The sequence below is a fragment of the Haliotis asinina genome, chromosome 15 (genome assembly GCF_037392515.1).
Source record: "Haliotis asinina isolate JCU_RB_2024 chromosome 15, JCU_Hal_asi_v2, whole genome shotgun sequence".
Classification (NCBI taxonomy): Eukaryota; Metazoa; Mollusca; class Gastropoda; order Lepetellida; family Haliotidae; genus Haliotis; species Haliotis asinina.
This window is the reverse complement of record NC_090294.1, coordinates 40,804,794-40,828,086: the sequence shown is the minus strand read 5'-3', so window position 1 is coordinate 40,828,086 and position 23,293 is coordinate 40,804,794. Positions and strand designations below refer to the sequence as shown.

Genomic DNA, 23,293 nt, shown 5'->3' with positions numbered 1-23,293 from the left:
ACACACAAAGGATCAGGAAACAAATCATGAACATAAATTGTTAAACTGGGAAGTTATAAACTTTTGATAAACAATGTGATCTTAACATTGGGATACAGTGAGATTAAATGCATCTTTCCTTTATATTATCGTTCTGGAAATGTGTAGCTAATAAATGTGGTTTAGCCGTTAGGGGAACAGCAAAAAGACACAGTAAAGAGTGTCTTCAAGAAAATACAACTACCAATGAGCAGAGCGTGAAACTCGAAAACAAGTGATCCTTTGTTATGTCGTGCCCACATCGAGAAACAACACCCTGGACGATGGTACGTTCGGTGCCCGGGTTTCTATAATTGTAATTTGCATAAAAAGAAGATGTTTGCATTTAACCGTATTCCAGTGTGTAACTTACACCAATACTTTGTATCCTATCATTACCACCACGGTTATGTCGTGTCGCCCATCCTGTCACAACATCTTTATCTCAGTTCATGACATCTCCGTTCAGAATAATTTTATCACTAGGTGCGCCTGTCCAATATGTGTGAGAGCCACATGGCGCATATTATCCTGTTAGGTCGCCAATAGTTTGCACCTTCAACAGTACATATAAGGGTCACGTCTGTAGCGGAATTCACTTTGTCACCATGATGTTTCGAAGTCTTCTGATTCTGGTCCTTTGCTTGGCCACACAGACTCTGGCAGCTGGAGAGAAGACACCCAGACAAAACAGCATCAAACACCAAGGACCAAAGGTACTTCATTTGATGCCATTTGTCTCATTTAAGGTTAAGAATGAATGAATTTGCCGCCTTTTCTAACACTATTTTACTATTCACGTAATAAGAACTTCTTATGGAAGTAAAGCCCAAAGTCAAAGGGTAGATGGCGTGTATTTAGTACTTTCCATTATGTAAAAATGATAACATATTATTATCAGTATGTATATTTCCCAGGAATACTTTCTTTCACGTTACATATAAATCATTAAATCGACTAAACACATTTCCTCCACAGTGATATATGAATACTTTAATCGTCTAAATCCATTTCTGTGACATTAGCTAAGAATCATGAAATCGTATAAATACGTTTTTTCCATAATTCACAAAAGTATGAATACTTCAATTGTTTAAATCCATTTCTTCCACAATGTGTACGAATTATTAATACTCTTCAAAAAAAGTAGCGGAACCTGAACTGTGAAGTCTGGTAGAAAGAAACCCCATTGAGGAACTTTACAATGGCATTCATCTTGTGTATGCAGCATCATTTCACGCTATCATCAAAGCAAACACAGTGCATGGGCAGCACATGCACGACGTGGGAGCCTCCTACACATACATGGGGTATCATTATGAATCTTCATGCTTTTCAGGCAGGACGATAAATCACTGTAGACCATTTTGTCCGATAATTTACTTGCATCTGTGCATGGTCAGGGTTTTCAGGGTCAAATCACACACTACTGACTGAAAATTGTAAACATGAAATGTTCATGTCACACTCCAGTCACCTAACAAGGGGGATAACTGAACGAACAGCTTTGAATGAAATCCATGTGGTGATGCATTCTCAAAACATCCGTTATTGTTGTATCAGCATTGACTCAATCCCGTTTATCTCCCAGTTTCGAAATCGTACATTGAAAGTACAGTTCCCCTACTTTTCGTAAGAGTATATTTTCTAAATCCATTTTTTTTTTTGACACTGAATATGAATTATTTAATCACTCAGGTCCTTTCCTCCACAATGTACATGGATCATTAAATGAGTGAGTTTAGTTTCACGCCGCACTCAGCAATATTCCAAGCTATATGGCTGCGGTCTGTAAATAATCGAGTCTGGGCCAGACAATCCAGTGATCAACAGCATGAACATCGATCTGCGTAACTGGGAACCGATGACATGTGCCAACCAAGTCAGCGAGCCTGACCACCCGATCCCGTTAGTCGCCTCTTACGACAAGCATAGTCGTCTTTTATGGCAAGCATGGGTTGCTGAAGGCCTATTCTACCCCGGGCCCGACTTCATACATAATGTGTATGACTTATTAAAACTCACTAAATTCATATTTCATAATAATTATGAATCACTTAATCACTTAGGCCCTTTCCCTTCAAATTGTTCATTGATCATTTAATCGACTTAAATCCATTTTTATTTGAATCATTTGATCGTCTGAGTCCATGTCGTACACGATGTACATGGATCATTAAATCGTCCGAATCTATTTCGTACACAATGCGTACATAATGAATATGAATCAATTAATCCTTTAAACCCATTTCCTTCGTGATGTATCAGTCCATGATAACCCTAACAAAAAGGAATATACGCAAATAAAGAACTTCATTCAAGATCAAGACTTCAATACCAAGACATTTCATACCAAACAATAACTACATGCTTCGTCGTGATGTTCAGAAAGCCGTACAATGGGAAAATGATTCAGGAACATCTAGATTTTAAATGAACACTCACGGCCTTAGTACCTTCAGAAGCGTGTGTATATATAAAGCGCGCCTTTATTTTAAAATGTATCCCTGTTTATTAGGACATTTAAAAAGTTCAAGTCCGATGACATACGTATAACAAGTGTACAAATGTACAAATTCTCAGATTTCTAACCAAACCCTCTCGTCTTTAAATATTTTCTTTCACCTTATTTAGTTATATGATAATAGTCCATTTATCATTACTCCATCAAATCTGATTATTATTACCCCGATTTAACCCAAGCAGCCTGTTAGGCACTAGAAGGTTAGTGGTTATATGACTTATTCCATCGGGTACCCATTTTCTGCTGGGTGGACAGAGGCAACTTTGAACAAACTCACTTGCCTAAGGTGAGACCACATTTCCAATGTCTTTAACGATGTAAACATACTTACCTAAAATCCGTTAGAGCAACTTTCAATAAATAAGGTTCCATTTACAAAGAATGACATAAAGATGCACAAAAATCTCAACCGATCACTACATAAGAAGACCACTTTTGGATGTTTGGATGTAACATGTCTTACCTTTAAGGAAATGCACTTGTAAACACCTAATTATACTCTTCATGTCCAAGTAAAGAATAACCAAACGCATGTAAAAGAAATATTCTCTTTTTTATTCTGAACATGATATAAATTCATCATGTTGGTATGCTGTATATGTTACGTATGAGAATTTGCCGTGACAAACGATGTAAGAAATCCCCCGTGAACCAGCAAAACAGAACGAAAGCAAGTCAAAAACGTTCAAATTTTATATCATTTGGCAAAGAGAGCAAGTTATATTCAAGTCAATTTCACAATACTGATTTCAAATACAATACAAGTGAGACAAAATCTAAGGCAATGAGTCACAAAATATAATATAGCAAACTCAACAAAGTCTTAGTGCGAGAGAGAAACAGTCGTTGGCAGCGATATATATATATATATATTACTCAGTCATTTCCCGAAAATTCGGGCTCATACGACCATCGCCAACACTGTAGAATGCCCTCGAGTAAGCCCGGAAATAGAAAACCAAGGGCAGATAATATCCGGAAAGCCTGCTGCCAGATTCATAAAAGTGCTGACCATCTATTATACGAAATATGACCACCATAATTATCATTTAATTAATAACAACATATACAGAAAATACACATTCGTAACACATATTCAGGGTGAATCTTTTTTGTGGCAAACACATGAAACGGTAGTTATGCAATAGGTCCTTTATCTCTCTATGAAGCTTTGGAATATTTATTGATGTTTCTGTCTTTCTGATGTTTAGGACGCAATTCATACCACTGTCACCATTGGGTTAGAAACGTCATACACAGATTACACGCACCCGTCACCATTTCTCACTGCCTGAATTTTGTTTCTGATTTACAGCTACCCAGATACGAGCAACCTGATGGGGTACCTCCCCACCCAGTCCATTTCCTCGAACATGGTGTAGACGTTGCCTACCCTGTTGGGGTAAGCATTCAATTCAACAACAGTTATTTAATCCAGTTAATTAATCCAGTTATTCAGTTAATCAAGGTTGCTGGTATATATGTTGGAAAATTTGAAAGAGCTAGTTACAGTGCATAGGCTAGATGCAGGTGACGTTTTAAATGTAAATACGGCATAATATTTGCCAATAATATATAAATGTTTATTGTTCATTTAAGGTGAGTTATAGCATTTAGGTTAAACATTGCAATTTTACAATCAGCTAAGGTTTCAGTTGACCTGGCCAGGTGTATTGGTAGACACTTTTACAAAATATGTCATGTGACTTGTTTAAATGATATTCAAAGCTAACCCATTGTCTCCCGGCTATAAGGAATTTTCAAGCAAACATAATCACTGTCACTTTCGCTTGCTTGGAACACCTGATGTTCGGTCACTGATTTATCATTGATGTGTGTAATTAAGATACGCTACAAATCTATATTACAACTCATATTTGACTCAGGGCCGGGATTATCACAGGGAAGGAGCGGAAAAGCAGGCAGAAATAGAGAAAGAGGTAAGGAATTTTTACATTTTTCAAAAATTCAGACATAACATCAATTTTTTGTAAAACTGTGTTTGGAAACTGTTTAAATCTGTCCATTGCACTTCACAGGAAGAATAATGTTGGCTCATAAACTACTTCATGGCGCACGTTCATTATTTTATGTCTAGCGCACGTTCGTAATCATCGGCACGACTTCGATGTTCAGATGTAAACAACCTCCAAGGGCATGACTTGTGACACTCTCCTGCAATCTTTTTGACAATCTTTTCCTGAAAAAAAACTATAGCCCCGACAGCATCTCATACCTAAACGCATTCAACACGGGTGGTCAAAGATAATGTAATTGTAGGAACTAAAAACAAAACTCACCGAGACGGGTGCTTCTTCCAACGACGCCATATTTTGTTGCGTGAGTTTCCGCTCGCGACCGACAAATCACGGAACGGAGCCGAAAAATCTCCGAAGATGGCCGATCGTGTTTCCAGTATACCGACGTTGCTTCCGATAGGGACGATGTGTTTCTGTTATTACCGCCATATTGCCGATATGGCTGTAATTGTTGCGCGAGTGGCTGCGTTTGTTTACATTTGAGATGCAAGTTTGCTGTAATTCCTTCAATTACTTAGGGGGGCCTGATAGTCTGTATATGTAGATTTAAGTGTCTGTGTTTGTTATTTATCGCGGCACTCAACAATAGTCCAACTGTATGGCAGCAGTACCTTAATAATCGAGACTATTTTATTATGAATATTATCATTAATCAACGCAGTTGGGATGCAAAGACATGTGCCTACCAAGTCAGCAAACCTGACCAACCGATCCCGTTAGTCCGTTCTTATCACTGGTTTGAAGAAGATCAGTTCTAAAATGGATCTCCACGTGTCGTTTCAGCTCTTAGAATCCAAGCTGCAACGGGTCAATCGATCTTCTGAAGGAGACGGACTGGTCCGGAAAAAGCGCTTCCTTGATAGAACCATCGGTTGGGAAAATGGAATCATCCCTTACGTTTTTAGTGGAATAAGTAAGTGCTATTTTTTGCTTGTGTGTGCGTGTTTGGCTTACCTGATTGTTTGCTTCACGAACCGCAAATGTGTGTGTGCGTGCGTGCGTGCGTGCGCGCGCGCTTAGCTATGTTTTCAAAAATGCGTTATGCTTCCAGTCACCGTAAAGGTCTTTGTCATCGACAAACACATTGTGTGGTGATTGTTTGTTGTTTTTTTTGTTTTTTTTGTTTGTTTTTTGTTTTGTTTTTTAGCTTGCATTCGTTTTGTTTTAAAATACTGGTATCAGGATAATTAAGTGAGGATGAACCAAGTACATGGCTTGGAATATATATTACAGTTCAGTTTTATTCTTTTCAAAACATACATCTATGAAAATTGTGATTGGTAATTTGGTACTGTGAGAGGTTATTCCTCAGAGGTTTTGCATTATCTCAAATGGCACTGGGTGTTATCAAGATACAGGATATGTCCCACAGGTCTCAATAAAACATTTAGTGTATGTGTATGCTTGATTTTGAGTTTCACTCTGACATCCAGGGGGTTACGTTTTGGGTTGGACCTTTTGGTTGGTACAGTGAAAGCCCTCTGAACCGGCATGCTTTGGGACCGGCAAAATATGCCGGTATAGCAAGTGTAACAGTTTACAAAACTTTTCCTTTTTTCTCTTGGTTAGTCGTTTAAAGCCACACTCAATTATTACGAGTCATAACCATCAGTGCAATCTGTGCACACTCACCAATCTGTGCTCACAAACATATAGGAGACATATTCGTTATGTTGTTTCCTAACTTTCATTTAGCTGATATGCAACTCTGGGTATAACATGTCCTCCGCAAGTTGCAGCGTGTCTTCAGATGGGGCAAGGTTGGATCGGATACAATGCTTGTTTTCATTTTTGTGATTGTTTAAAGGTTGACTTGAATGGGGTAAAGAATGTGCAGAAAAAATACGAAAGTAAAACAAACTGTCATTATAGTTATTTGTATAAGGAAAAGGGAATAAGTACGCATACATTGCCACTGACAGTCTGAGACACGTGTGTACGGAGACTCGTGAGCAACGACCATTTGAAACATCCAACGCATAATAGTAAAGTTTGACAAAGTGCGCCATGTTACAGTGAACCAACTGCAGTAGAGCAAACTGACGCAAGGCAAAGCATTATCGTCTGTCTAACACATGACAGTAATGTGCAACAATCAGTTGAATACTAGTACATGGCAGTAATGTGCATCAATTAGCTGAATACATGACAGTAATGTGCATCAGTTAGTTGAATACTTGACAGTAACGTGCAACAATTAGTTGAACGCATGACTCTGATAGGTAAGGAAACATGAGACTCTATTAGTAAATGAAACACATGTACAGTTGTACCCCCAGTGTGTATACCACTGCAGAGACATTACCACATGTTTTCATGTCCAATGTCCGATTACTAATGGACAGGGGTTCCAGATGGCCGACTGTTTCTTCAACTGATCTCAAAAACTAGGACATAACCTGTGTTGTCATGGCTGCTAATGGCTCTGTATTGTTTTCTTACGATGCAATTATTTCTTAGGTCCAACCTCTTACCTGAACAGAAGGGAAATTGTTCATTTGGTTACACATTTTGAGTAATGGTCTTGGGTAAGGGGCAAGAAACGGGCGTGAATAGGTCAAGTGTTGGGAATTTGTTAAAATCTCACAACTGATGACTGATTCATGACAACCAATCAATCATCGAAAATAACTGGGTAGCGTCTTTTATGAAATTTTCCTGGTTATTTTTTAATGCACAAAATTCGGCAGACAAAACATGTAGTTCTTCGAGTTTTGTCAGTTACACAAAAAGTGTTTATGTATGCAAATTTTACATCTTTAAAGGATTACTTGTATGTTCTTAACACACGTTTCTTGGTCACTTCGAGATAACGCTATTATGACTGAGACCGAGCTTGCCGTGCTTATAAAATGTAACGGTCAAACTATCCTTGTGAAAAATTGTGTTAATGCAAAAAGGTGTTCTAGAACTGTTTTCGTTTGATTATGAGAAAACATAATCGATTGCTCAGTCGTTTAATTACTACCAATGTTCGGTTATTTCAATTAGTCGGACCGCCATCAGTTAGACGACAGGTACAATGCGCTGCATGTCGCACATGATCAGAAACCTGATTATGAACTCGAATTAATGTTCCTGAGTTTCCCGAAATTCTCTTGCAAATGCGTTTGACGTTTAAACCCATATCTGCTCATTCATTCCCCTACTGACATCATGCCATAAATTTTAGGTTCCTCCGCTCAGGCGTTTGTGTTGAGCGCAATGGGAACCGTGGAACAATACACCTGTGTGAGATTCTTTGTCTACAACAGTGGCGGCTATAGCGTCCCTCACAACGTCTACCTACGCTTCATCAATGGAAATGGGTAATCTTCAGTGTAGATGGTCTTTGTTCCCTTGAATTTCATAATTTCAGGTTATATTTATTTATCAATAAATGCATCATTTTAACAAGTGACATTTTCACACGTCTCTCTTCAATTTGATTTTGGCTTCCCTCCCACTTTCATCGTCCATCAGAGTCTAGCTTCTATATCTTTCACTGTTAACGTTTTTCCTTTGTTTTAACACCACCTTCACTTTTATGGATAGCGTCCATGAAAACTGGTCAAAGTCTTCTTGCTTTCATGTATCAACTCCTTCCTCCACTTTCTTTTTTCAATGTTTTCTTCCACTTTCCTTGTTGAACGCCCTCCCCCTGTTTCACTGATAAAGGTCACATGCTTACTCCGCTTTCATCTATCCAATTCTTCCTTCACTTCCATCTATCAACGCCTTCCTCCGCTTTTATTTATCAACACCTTTCTCGACGTTTATGTATCAAGTCCTACCTCTACTTTCATCTACCAACACCTTCCTGTGCCTTCGTGTATCTTCCTACTCTTACACTGGTCAACACTTTTCTCCACCTTTACTTTTTTAAATTAATTTAAGCTACCTCCATCTTTTGTTTTTCAGCAATATATGTCTCTTTTTTTGCTTTCTTTCAAAGTGTTCATATTCTTCATTAACCCATAAATGGTTTGTTTAAACCAAATGTGATACTGTTTTCAAATTGCGTTTCAGTTGTTATTCCTACCTTGGACGAACAAGCCGAGTCCCCCAAGATATATCACCTTGCAATGATTATGTACGTATTGTGTACATCTAAAACATACCGTAAAAATACTCAAACTCTAAGGTAATATCACACAAGTACATACATACATACATACATACATACATACATACATACATACATACATACATACATACATACATACATACAGACAGACAGACAGACAGACAGACAGACAGACACACACAGACTGGTCGTCCTCGGTCAATATTACTTTTCACGGGTCCATAAAAACAGGAGCTGACCGAATTCACCAGTCTATAAGTGTTCTATTGTGAAATTTCCGTAATTTATGTAAGTTTCTAAAAACCAAACAATATACATTTAGTCAAGGAATGTAATTGTATTTTCACTTCAAACCAATGACGTTTTATCAACAATACTGTGACATGTAAACAATAGAATGACGTCATAGTGCTCTCAATTCAATAAGACCTGTCTAGAAGTCAATATGCTTTTCTGTCGACGGTCACGTGACCGCCTGTAGACCAAATATGTAGACGGAAAATATGCTTACATAGAGAACAGACAAAAAAGGTCTGAAGATCCTTGGCACAGATATATATTCAGTTGGGGTTTTGATCAAGAAATGGCCTTCATGTATGGTATCAGTATGGGGAGTAGAATCCGTCTCGTCCCCTCTTGAACTACAAGGCTACCACCCAGCCACCCATGTTAATACAATGGAAGCTGTCTAAACTGGTACTCATCGGGACTGGGTGTTTGTGCTGGTGTTGACAGCTTGCCAGATTGTACAGATGCCGGTTTTGACAGCTTTCATTGAAGTTGGAAACGTAGTAGCATGTGTGTATGAAACTTTTGACAGTGTTCTACTTCTCTCTAGTATACTGCTCTCCATGAGATTATCCACGCCCTGGGAGGATATCACGAACAGAGTCACTACGATAGAGAGCAGAACATCCATCTCAAGCTGGGAAACGTGTTGTCAGGCAAGTTGTGTATTCTTTGCGGATAGGCAGGTTGACGTTTTAAGAGCGCATTTATCTTTTCACCATGTAATAACAATGTACACCTAACGTTATGAAGACATGAGGGATGGAAATCCTTCAAAATTAGCATCAGCATTGACAGTATCATTCTGCCTACAGTCCGTTTGGCTCAAAAGTGGACACATGAATTGCAATCAGGCTAATGAACATAACATTTTCAGTGAAAGGATTTTCGCAGAATTTAAAACCTAAAATAGGAAACCTCATTTAACAAACTGTCATTAAAATATTGACAAAGTTCACTATTTCTCACGAGGGAGGAATGCAATGAAAGGGACATCCAGGTGGTCGAGAAGCACATGCACAAGTGCTGTCAAAGTTATTATTCATTGAAAATCATGCCGTGCCGTCTCCATTCTTTCTCGCACACCTGGCTATTGTTTTCGTTGCACTGATCCCACGTAAGAAATGTGAACTTTGTCAATATTTTAACGTTACTTTGTCATAAAAAAACATTTTTTTAATTTTTATGGCTTAAATTCTAAAACAAGCCTTGACAGAATTGGGCAATTGGGCTGATGTCTTGAATATGATCTGTGTTTCATTGAGTATTATATGTTTATTAGTTTTCGAGTTAGACTGCAGTTCACCGGTCCTCTTTAAAGTCAAACAGACCGTAGTAGAAGTAAAACTATGGGAGTAGTAGAGCTAGTAGTAGTGGTATGTAGAATGAATGGATGAATGAATTATTTATTTCCTCCAAAATCTACATCCGAAGATTTACAATATCCCTGATCTTATTCAGAGGAAATACAGTGGAAGCTGCCCAAAAGGGCATGTGTCCAATCAAGCACGTTATCAACAGTGGCATAAAATCTCAGTTCTGTCCGTGACATGTACCTTCATTATCAGCTCTACAATCCGACACATTTTTTAAACCGGGTTATTTCTTCAGTCCCAATAGTGCCGGTTTAGACAGATTCCACTGTACATGATGTTAACATGTACATGAATATTAATAGGAGTCCTTGTGACACAAGCTGTGTAAATAACTAGATGCATTCGCTATAACATATGTACACACAGCTATTGCTGCAAAGAAAAAAGAGACTGGTCTAATACATTCTTACTACAAAGTAAATATTCACAGACTGTTTTAGAACTAATATTATGGGAGTAGTAGAAGCTGTAGTAGTAGTAGCAGTAGTAGTAGTAGTAGTAGTAGTAGTAGTAGTAGTAGTAATAGTAGTAGTAGTGGTGGTGGCGGCGGCGGCGGCAGCAGCAGCAGCAGATGGAGGAGGAGGATAGGTTTCTTTATGTTACCTGACCACGACTGATAATCATATTTTCAGTACATTTACACAAGCGAGTGAGAGAGCGTACTCACATACGTATGTAAGTACATATACATATGTAAGTGAACGGTGATGCGGTACTGAATATCACCAGGGTTTGTTTCAGGACGAGAAAACAACTTTCGGTCAGTTTCTGACGTCTTCCGAAATGACTTCATCATCTATCCCTTTGATGGCCAGTCGACAATGCATTATAGTGATTTTGTAAGTATGCTGTTTGTTCAAAGACATAGGAAGAAATAATTTATTTTGAAATGTGCACTACCCAGGCAATTAAATTTATTTAGGAGCAGCATTTTGTCAAAGAAGTTTGTGGGTAAATTAGATGTTAACGTTAGCTGAACAAATAAAGGGAGCTAGTATCTGAGGTACATTCATTGCAGGGTTTTAGTAAAAACGGCTTGCCAACTATCGACCCCTACTACGACGATGTTGCGACGTTCCGTGACAGCTTCTGGTACAGCATGAAAGAGGTCAACGAGGCGTACCAGTGCACCCGTGAGTAAACAGTTTCTACCCTTTTGTTTGTTTGTTTATTGTTAAAGGCTGTAGTAAACAATATCCCAACTGTATAACAGCAGTCGGTAAATAACTGAGTCTGGACTAAAAAATCGATACTATTTATGACAGCGATCAACGCAATTGAGATACAATGACATGTGTAATCAGGTTTTCACATTATTCGTAGCACCATCACTGGGGTCCTAGGAATTCCCAAAAGGTATTCTAACCCGGATCAACACGGGTTACATTGTGCTGGAACGTAATGTCATTGTTCACATTTTACAGAACTTTGCACCAGCGGTATTCCAACATGTCAGAACGATGGCTACCCTGGTTACTATGAAGGCTCCTGTCAGTGTATCTGCCCCGAAGGCTTGAATCCAGCTACGAATTGTGCCACTTTTCTTCCTGAATGTAAGTAAGCTACTCTGTGTGGCAAAGAGTGAGTGAGTGAGTGAATTGGTGTGTCTGGGTGAGTGAGTGATTTTAGTTTTTACGCAATATTCCAGCTTTATAACAACGGTGGACTCTAGATATGGCATTGTGCTCATCGAACCCGAGAGAATCGAACTCTCGTCTTCGGTGTGAAGAGCGAATTCTGTAACCACTAGTCTACCCACAACCCAGTGTGTCATAGAACAACGTCAGGGCAACACTGACTTGAAACGTGATCTCTCATACACACCATTAGTTTCATGTGATTACTTCCTACAAATTGCAAAATGAATAATTATTAATGCATCCAGAATCGAACACGGAGCATCGGGGTGACGAGCGACCGCTTTAACCTATCACAAAATACGTCATCAGGACAATTCCAAATTGAAGAGTCCTCGGTACATGAACTGGCTATGTCTTTGCCTTTGTCTGATTGTTTTGATTTGATTTGTTTGTTGTTTAACGCCGTACTCAACAGTATTCCAGCTATATGGCGGTGGTCTGTAAATAATTAGGTCTAAATCAGACAATCCCCTGATAAATACCACATCGATCTGTTTTATTGAAATACGACGATTTGTGACAACCAAGTCAGAAAGTCTGACCACCCGATCCCGCCATTCGCCTGTTACGAATCTTGAATGGGAATGTGTTGTGGAATGTGTTGTGGAATGTGTACACAAACAAAAAACATACATTTATACTTTATACTATTGTTATTGAAAATAAAATCATGTACAATACAGCTCGGGGTTATGGTACGTTTCAGTCACAGGAGAGCTAATTGCTCTGACGACATCTACCAGGACGGCGTTAATTGAAACTCCCAACGCTCCTTCCTCAACTATTCCCGCTGGGTCCAAATACATGTGGATTTTGAGGGTAAGTTAAGTTGAAAGAGTCGTTGTCGGCACCGGTTCTTCAGAAGTGCACCCAGGTATAAGAAGATGTGTCCTTGCCAAAATCCGAATACAGAAATGTACCCTTTAAGGAGTCCATTATGCACTGTGTCGTTCCTTGATAGGAACTGTAATAATGAAATTTTTTTTTTTCTGTAACGAATATTTCACGATGCTTAATATAATCGACACGATGCTGAATGTCAACGGCAGTCTAGGTCCTCAGCAACCCATGCTTGCCACATAACTTTGACACATGTCATCGGTACCCCATTGCGCATGTAGATTCTCTACTTTGATACGTCATCGGTACCCCATTGCGCATGTAGATTCTCATGCTGTTAATCACTGGATTGTCTGGTCCAAGCTTGATTGTTTACAGACCGCCACCATATAGCTAGAATATTGCTGAGTGTGGCCTAAAACTAAACTCACTCACTGAATTTCAACAGTATTGAGATGTGGAGTATGCTCCCGTTGAGGGTACGAACCTTTAGAGAATAGCTAGCCTGTTCGACAACCAGTTAAGGCAGAATGTTGTCACGTACAGCCATTGTATCGGTTGCTCCCGACTTGATGGCCAATAAACCGCAATTTTAAACGCTATTTCACCTTACCTGAGTCAAAGGGATTGAAGGAAAGTATGTTTACAAAAATATCAATCGTCATGACATGTTAAATAATCTGACTTCATTGATCACATCATATATGTGTTCCAGATAGATTATGAAATCATTCATTTCGTGAAAAGACAAAACCTTTCAATCATTTCATGAAATGAATTAGGTCAGCCATTTCGGGTCATTTTGCGTAACAATAATCAATATACTTCAGGCATTTCATGAAATGCCTTTTCATCTATATGTGGCTGTTCTGGACACAGCTAGTTCAAAGAAACTGGTGTAAATGCTTCAAAGCCAAGCGGAAGTGCAACAGTCGCTGCCACAGCAGTCTCAACTGTTCGTGACAATACTTGATGTTTAAATTAAGATCCACTTTTGTTGACTAAGTCAAGAAATGACTGATTTCACAATCTGACTGTGACATATAAATGTATGCCATATCACTTGCTTCAAATGTGATAGTTTACCTTGTTCTTCGTCTAAGATTATATGTATAATCCAGTCCTGGTCATAAGACATATGTTCAATGAAATGCATATATCACCGCAAATCTTGTTGCAGCATGTTAACTCGTAATTGTAAATTAGGGTGCACGAAATTTTACGTTCATGCATAAACCTTAAACCCAACGACACCGTTGTATGGAACCTGCCAGAACCAGCCAACTCATCACAGCATGTATGGCCACTTTTGGCATATCTGTAATTATTCGAGTCTTGACCGAACAATCCAGTGATCTACAACATGAGCATCAATCTACGTAATGGGATACGATGACTTGTCAAGCGAGCCTGACCACCCAATATCATCAGTCACAACATTCACTGGGTTGGTTGGGTAACATAAAGGTTAAGCGTCCGCTCGTCACGCCGAAGACTCGGGTTCGATTCCCAAATGGGAACAATGTGTGAAACCCTTTTCCGTCCTGATATTCCGTCCTGCTCGGCCTAAAATCTTACGTTTGGCGTTACGCCAAAGACCACGCATGGGTGCTTTGTTTGATAGCCATGTGCCCTACTATATTTGGGAAATACAATTCTGCTGTGATACCATGCCCGAACGCCAAACAGACTGTAATTTCGGATTTTTTTAAGAGATAAATTCCCCACATGTACACGTATGTACATTCCGGTTCCGTTTGTATGAACTATACAACTTTTTATACTGACTGAAAATGAATCAGTGCTGTCAACTAAATGGGGACGCTTGTGAGTTTGTTAAATTGACGGAAGTGTCGAACACTCGGATAAGTCGAACTTTCTCCTTGGACCCGACGAGTTCGACACAACGGGGTTTGACTGTATTGCTAAAACAGGCTAACCTGAACTGATCACTCACTCACTACGTGTTAATGCGATATTCACGGTTCTTTTCTAGGCTCCTGCAGGTTCCAAGCTGTATGTGTCCATCACAGACATGGTTGTGTCTGGTAGCTCCACATCCTGTGTGTCCGTCCTCACGGTGAAGAGGAACCTGTTGGGCCAGAACGGAACAGAGTAAGTGCGTCAACGACGAAAACCTTTGTTGGGATGATAGATGTGGACTTGTGGTAAAAGTGTTTGCTCGTCACACTGAAACCGCTGGTTTGATTCCCCAAACAGTCATAATGTATGAAGCCCATTTATTGTGTCCTCTGCACTGATAAATAAATGTTAATCTTGACATGATAATTTTCATACTATTTTGAGAGCCTTGATTTTGAGAGGACTGACTGGATCGGGTTTTCGGAATCTCTGCTCCCTCACCCGACTAGTCAGAAATTCATGAAATCAATCTTAGCAGAGTCGACTATTTACACACCGCTGATTTTCAAACATTCATAAATCTACAAATTTCTTAAATGTGATATATACAACGCTTTTTGGAAATGTGATATTTACAAAGTTTGTACAATTTTGTAAACATGATATTTAGAAATCGTATAATAGACCACTTTTATCAATTTCTCCTCCCGTTATTATTCACAACGGGGTAAACACACCGAATACTGAATTTATTTCAGTTACTGTGGTCAGGGCTTCAGTAAACCCATCATATCTGTGGACAACGTGATAGCTTTGATTCTGGATGCCCGATCATCCTCAAGCAGTTACCTCCGGGCCAAAGCAACGCTGCTTCCAGGTAGGTACTGATCCAATTCAAAACGTTTCCAAGATCGTACTGATCAAGTACAAACTGCTTCTGGGTAGGTACTTATCAAATGCGCACTGTCTCCGAGTAGGTATTGATCAAGTACAAACTGCTTCCGAGTAGGTACTGATCAAGTACAAACTGCTTCCGAGTAGGTACTGATTAAGTACAAACTGCTTCCGAGTAGGTACTGATCAAGTACAAACTGCTTCCGAGTAGGTACTGATCAAGTACAAACTGCTTCCGAGTAGGTACTAATGAAGTACAAACTGCTTCCGAGTAGGTACTGATCAAGTACAAACTGCTTCCGAGTAGGTACTAATGAAGTACAAATTGCTTCCGAGTAGGTACTAATGAAGTACAAACTGCTTCCGAGTAGGTACTAATGAAGTACAAACTGCTTCCGAGTAGGTACTGATCAAGTACAAACTGCTTCCGAGTAGGTACTGATCAAGTACAAATTGCTTCCGAGTAGGTACTAATGAAGTACAAACTGCTTCCGAGTAGGTACTGACCAAGTACAAACTGCTTCCGAGTAGGTACTAATCAAGTACAAACTGCTTCCGAGTAGGTACTGATCAAGTACAAACTGCTTCCGAGTAGGTACTGATCAAGTACAAACTGCTTCCGAGTAGGTACTGATCAAGTACAAACTGCTTCCGAGTAGGTACTAATCAAGTACATACTGCTGCTGGGTATCAAATACATATTGCTTCCGAGTAGGTACTGATCAGATACAGACTGCCTCTTGGTAGGTGCTGATAGAAGAGGTTCAAGGTGATCACCAGTGGTATGATTTATCCGAATGGGTATCAGGTCACTGGTGGGTGAAAAACTTGCAGGGTGTAAGACCGCATATTCTTCGTTGTGTGGCAGTACTGAAGTCCTAGAAACTTTCAGGCGAGAGGCTGCCACACATCCTCCATAAGCAGAAGCCGGAGTGTGTTAGGATGAGAGGCTGGGTTAGGCGTTCACCTCCTGAAGGTGGAAGGGGGTCGGTGATAACAAACCTATGCGATCCCAAGAATTATCATGAATATTTTATAATGCATAATGATACGTTATAATTGACTATAGTTGTACAAACTATACAGTGATATATTATAACGATGATTATACGTACACATAATTACAACAATATGTCACGATCATTGTGATAATTCGTGGACGTTCATCTAATACGTTAATGGTATTGTAGCTGACGAAGCATGTTACAATCCGGCTGACAAAGGTGTCACCTACAACGGTGAAAGGAACGTGGCTGAAGATAACACCCCGTGTCTGAACTGGACTGCCACCACACAATGTGACTACGTTCCCTTTACAATGAGGTAAGCCACCAGGTGTCACATGTGTGACCCGTGACGATCAGGCCTTCACTAACCTCGTAAGAGGCGACTAACTTTAAAGGGATCGGTTGGTTAGGCTGGCATGTTGGTTGGTTAGGCATGTGACTTAGTTGACACATGCCATCATGTCTCAGTGGCGTAGATCAATGCTCATGCTGTTCACTGGATAGTTTAGTTCAGCCTCGAATATTTACAGGTCAGCCCCATTTTGCTGAAATTTTGCTGAGTGCGACGTCACACAGTAAACAAAACACACCTAGGTCGCGATACAGAAATGGCGATATTCTACAATGTAATTAGAAAAAAATAACCACACAAAAAAACAAACACTGCTTCCCATGAATCTGTGTCAAGCAAGCAACCAAACAGAACTGAACATCCAGAACAGGAGCTAAGCATTTCACAGTGGGATCAAGAGCCAATTATTCCTCATGTACGCATATGACGAGGCGATCTGATCTGCAATGTAACGAGAACCTAACACAGATTTCCATTAATCAGTGCCTGAGACAGTATTAATCAGTTCATTACTATAATAAATCCAACATTACAAACAAGATGTCACAACCCACAACTGGAGTTGAGACAGCAAGTTTTGGGGGACAAAGGGCAGATGACTTCCCCTGTTTGGCGTTTTCAGCCCCTTGCAAGCTGACTATTCTGGTAATGAGTGTCGGAATCCTGGTGGGGTGCTTCCTGTACCATGGTGCTACACCGACGTCAACTCTGGAGGCTGCGTCATCAAACTTTGCAACCCCTGCATCTACGGTAAGTATGTTATAAACAGGTACGCTTTCACACTGTGGTGCATACTGGAGGTGTGGTATGATGGCGGTTTACTTGGTTGTAGAATGGAGTCGGAATATGGTATTGTGAATGTTATACACCTCTGAGTTGCTGTACCTTTTCATGAAACACTGTTGGATATAAATTTTGTTCCTGATGTCCATTTAGATGAATAACTTACTGTACTTGAGTGCTGGTTCCCTCTACTAACTTTACCCTACTGAACGTGCCACACGAGTACCCAGACGAGTACCCAACACACTACCTCAAATCACAACGGTGTATTAACCCAGGCCTACCCCAGTTCACACCCCGACCGCAATCATACTCAACTATCGTAACCTCCACTGCTAAACAACCCGACCCAAGCAACACTGCGTTACGTACCCTAACTCTACCCACTTGAACAACCCACCACTATCCTTTCCTGGTCTACTATCCAATATGTACCATGCTACACTCCCCATACATAATCCAGAACGGGTTAAGTATCCAACTCTACCCAGTTCAACAACCACTATCCTTTCCTGGTCTATTATCCAAGTTGTACCCTTCTAAACTCCCCATACACAATCCATCCTGGGATACGTGCTCTAACTCTACCGAGCTGAACAATCCACTACTATCCTTTCCTGGTCTACTATCCATGCTGTATCCTGCAAATAAACTTTACCCACAACCTACACTAGGTAAACTAACGCTACTTGTCTGGCCATTCCACTATCCGTTCCGGGTCTACTGTCCAAGCTGTACTCTGCTAAACCCCCCACCCACAACTCAGACTGGTTCACGTGCCCTATCCTACTAATATCTGAAAGTAAAAACAAACTTCCCACCGATGCCCTTACCACACTATATTCGTATGGCACATCTGCTCCCTCCAATGTTCTTTTAACAGCAGAGTGTTGGTATTTCCAGGCGGTGAATACGACAGTTACGATGACTGCGACGCCTTGATTGCCGCTGACAGCAACTACTGCAACACCATCGACGCTCACAACGGCTGTCGAGACACGTGCAACTTGGATCAGACCATCACGAGTGCACGTAAGCTACCCAGCTACCCAAGCTGCTGATGTTGAGCCACATTCTCGTCATAATGACATGTAGATAATCTCTTGTCTTAAAGGCACAATGTTACACATTTTTGACAATGTTTTGGCCTACATTATATAAATTAGGGCATATGCACACGCTTCCCACTGATGCAGTAAAAGACGTCTTTTGAGTTAGGACTTGCCAGAAATCGATAACTGAAACTTCGAGGCAAACAGATTTCAAACAGAGAACACTTGCCATGTATGGAATGTGAACAATATCTCGGTACATCTATTGCACGTGGTGTTGTCGGTATTTGCCGAACTGGTTCTAAACACAGATTGTGAGTAGGTTATGAAATAATGTTCGGCCGATAGAGGGCGCGAGAGTCCATTATATGCAACGTTGCATATATTAATTCGAACTTTATCATTTAAGATTGTAATGTAAGTGTTTAATATTTGTAAAATAATAAACTGTATGGTAACTTAACCTCAGGAATGACAGATATTAGAAATGTATTATTTATTTCCAGGGAATACAGGTGTGATTAGTGCCTCTAAGAGCAAATTGAAGTCAACATCATTTAATAATCTTTAATTTTTCAGAGCGTGCTAGTTATAAATGCTTATGAACGTGTTGGTATGTTAAACATCATATGACAAAGACGAGATTCTAATTATCCGAAATCTGAAATAACAACAATAATACTTAGGTTCGGTGTAACAAGTACACCCGAAGGTGCCCTCTCACGGTGCGACTAGTTCTAACAATATGTAGCACATGACTATACTATTCCGTAAGTGAGTGAGTGTGTGAGGTCAGTTTTATGCCCCACTCAGCAATATTCCAGCTATGGTCGGCAAATAATCGAATCTGGTCCAGACAACCAAATGATCAACAGTATGAGCACCGATCTGCACAGTGTGGCACGATGATATGTGTCAATCAAGCCAGCTAACCTGACCAGCTAACCGATCCTGTTAGTTGCCTCTTAGACATGTATGGGATACTGAAGGTCAATTCTAATCCTGGCTTTAACGGGGGTCCTCCATATCTAGTGTATATGCTAGCAGATGTACCATCAAATTTGCTTTTGACAGAATTTAAAGAGCGTCACACTACTCGTGTCCCCATGATCCTTTACATTCAGCGGGTAGTGGTTCAAGCGTTTGCACGTCATGCCGAAGGTTCGGGTTCAAATCCCCACATAGATACGATGTGTGAAGCCTGCTTTCTGGATCACCTGCCGTGATATTGCTGAAATATTGCTAAAAGCGGCCTACAACCATAATCATTTTCTCACAACATTAAAACATCAAGAACCTTATATCAAAGTACTGACCCGTGAAGGTCCGGGGTAGAAAAGGCCTTCAGTAACCCATGCTTGCCCAAAAAAGGCGAATATGCTTGTCGTAAGAGGCGACTAACGGGATCGGGTGGACAGACTCGCTGACACGGTTGGCTCATGTCATCGGTTCCCAATTATGCAGGTCGATGCTTATGCTGTTGATCACTGGATTGTCTGATCCAGACTCAAATATTTACAGACCGCCGTCATATAGCTGGAATATTGCTGAGTGGGGCGTAAAACTAAATTCATCCATTCATTCACTTTACCAAAGTACTACATTTTACTGGAAAACAATGTAAAGCTTGACCGGCGCAGAGAACGCGTTTACGAGAAGTAAGTGGTGCACGGCAATGAGCAAACCTATTTGGTCTGTGAAAGGTAGAGCAGATGTAGCTAGTGCATTTGCGGACCATGACGATGAAACTGATTCCGTGCATAGGAGTTTGCTGAGACAAGCCACGCGCTTCACCCCTCGCACTACCTCGCTGCGATTAGCTGCAGCACTGCTGATGCGGCGTTGAACAATATTCACTCAGTCACTCCCATCGCACTGGACTTGATCGCAGACAACCTGAGGCCCCTTTGCTCACAATGGCGGCACTCATATATGTTAATAAGGGTGAACTGTCAGATAGCTGCTCAACTTATCCTTGTTTGCCAGTAATGTTTGGCTCCATTTCAAGTGCACGTGGCAATATCACTGAGCCATAATTACTCTCATTCCACAGGTTCCTGTGGTCCTCCTCCAGATGTTGATGGCGGGAGCCTGGTGGGGTCTCCGTCAGCGTCTTACAGCATCGGCAGCAGCGTCGACTATCAGTGCGACATCAACAACATCGTTGTCCCCAGATTCTGTCTTTCCACGGGACAATGGTCAGCAATGGGTTCGGTTTGTAACGGTGGGTGCGGGTCAAAGCGATCTCGTCCTCGTATCCGATGAGTAACCCCAGCAGTTCCGAATGAATGAATAAATTAATGAACGAAAAGAAGTAATGAATGCATGACGCTTCGTTTAATCGTTAAGGCAGCGGTGCGTGAAAAAAAGCCGTCAAGAAATAATATATACCTATACTGCTCCTGCTCCTAACGATCCATCACAGCCATTGGAATCCATAATTTGTTAATTTATCAACCGACCGCAGCTTAGAGGAGAGCCGCACATCCGGGTTCGATGTGAGCAAATGTACTGTATATCCCCATGGTCCCTGGTATGGTGACCTACCTTCAGTTGCTGTTGTCTTGTTTTTTTCCTGGTTAACCTCTTTTAGAGTTTAATTACTAGTTATAAATTGATATATGTTATTTTACTGTTCTTCGTCAACAGCGTTTTAGTTTCTTTTTTTTATTGAACTACTATGTAATAAATAATTGTTCTCGTCACGACATGGCTCAAACATTGCAGGTGTGACGATAAATATCATCTCACTCACTCAACATCACAACATTGAAAATGACACTTTGTATAGAGAACAAGGACTGTATCCTACGGAAGCGTAGTACGTCACGGTGAAATTTATTTTTCAGTCTTAACTCGTACGAAGGACATAGTTTCTCCTACATAGTACTTAATATCTTCTACGCAGGACTTAGTATCACTTTCGTAGGACATAATATCGCCCTCGTAGGAGTTATTATGTCCCTTTTAAGGTTCGGAGTTTGAAGTATGGTTATTGAGCTGAGAAATGTTTGGTTAGCAGGTTACATTATATAGTAGAAATGCAAATCAGTGAATATTCATGTCATTAACGCAGTGCTACTATACAGTGTTACTCTGTGAGTGTTACGTTAGGGTGACGTGGACCTTGATCTAATTACTCACTCATTCAGTAACAGTACAGTACAGTAACAGTACACTACAGTAAGTAACAGTACAGTACGGTAACAGCACAGTACAGTACAATACAGGACAGTAACAGGACAGTAACAGTACAGTAACAGTACAGTAAGTAACAGTACAGTACAGTAACAGTACACTACAGTAAGTAACAGTACAGTACAGTAACAGCACAGTACAGTACAATACAGTACAGTAACAGTACAGTAACAGTACAGTAACAGTACAGTAACAGTACACTACAGTAACATCACAGTGCAGTACAGTAACAGTACAGTACAGTAGCAATACAGTACAGTAACAGTACAGTACAGTAGTACAGTAACAGTACAGTAAGTACAGTAACAGTACAGTAACAATACAGTAAGTACAGAAACAGTACAGTACGGTAACAGTACAGTATGGTAAGAGTACAGTACAGTACAGGACAGTACAGGACAGTAACAATAACAGTACACTACAGTAAGTAACAGTACAGTACAGTACAATACAGGACAGTAACAGTATAGTAACAGTACAGTAACAATACAGTAAGTACAGTAACAGTACGGTAACAGTACAGTAACCGTACAGTAACAGTACAGTAACAGTACAGTAACAGTACAGTACAGTACATAACAGTAACAATAACAGTACACTACAGTAAGTAACAGTACAGTACAGTACAATACAGGACAGTAACAGTATAGTAACAGTACAGTAACAATACAGTAAGTACAGTAACAGTACAGTACGGTAACAGTACAGTATGGTAAGAGTACAGTACAGTACATAACAGTAACAATAACAGTACACTACAGTAAGTAACAGTACAGTACAGTGCAATACAGGACAGTAACAGTATAGTAACAGTACAGTAACAATACAGTAAGTACAGTAACAGTACAGTACGGTAACAGTACAGTACAGTAACCGTACAGTAACAGTACAGTAACAGTACAGTACAGTACATAACAGTAACAATAACAGTACACTACAGTAAATAACAGTACACTACAGTACAATACAGGACAGTAACAGTACAGTACAGTACAGTTCAGTACAGTAGCAGTACAATGAAGTGAAGAATGGCGCAGGAAAGAGTAGACCCTTATAGCAAAAGAAACACATGATGGTAGACACTACAGTTACATGTAACACATAACTCTGAAAGTGAAGGAAGTATTATGACTGTAAACTCGAACAGTGACTGAAACAGTCACACAGGAGATTGTGTGTCTGGAGATTTAAGTCGACCATTTCAGATTAATGCATTTTAACGTATATCTATCATCTCCTACAGGAGAGTCCTACGTAAGAGATATTAAGATCTACGTAGGAGATACTAAGTCCGACGTGGGAGATACTAAATCGTACTTCTAAATATATTTTTCACTGTGGCCCTACTCTGCT

The 23,293-nt window shown here is 40.1% G+C and overlaps 1 pseudogene; it reads left to right on the top strand.

Moving 5' to 3' along the window:
• The first annotated feature begins 519 nt into the window (after positions 1-519).
• Positions 520-23,293, top strand: part of LOC137266094 (uncharacterized) — a 31,084-nt pseudogene continuing 8,310 nt past the window's right edge.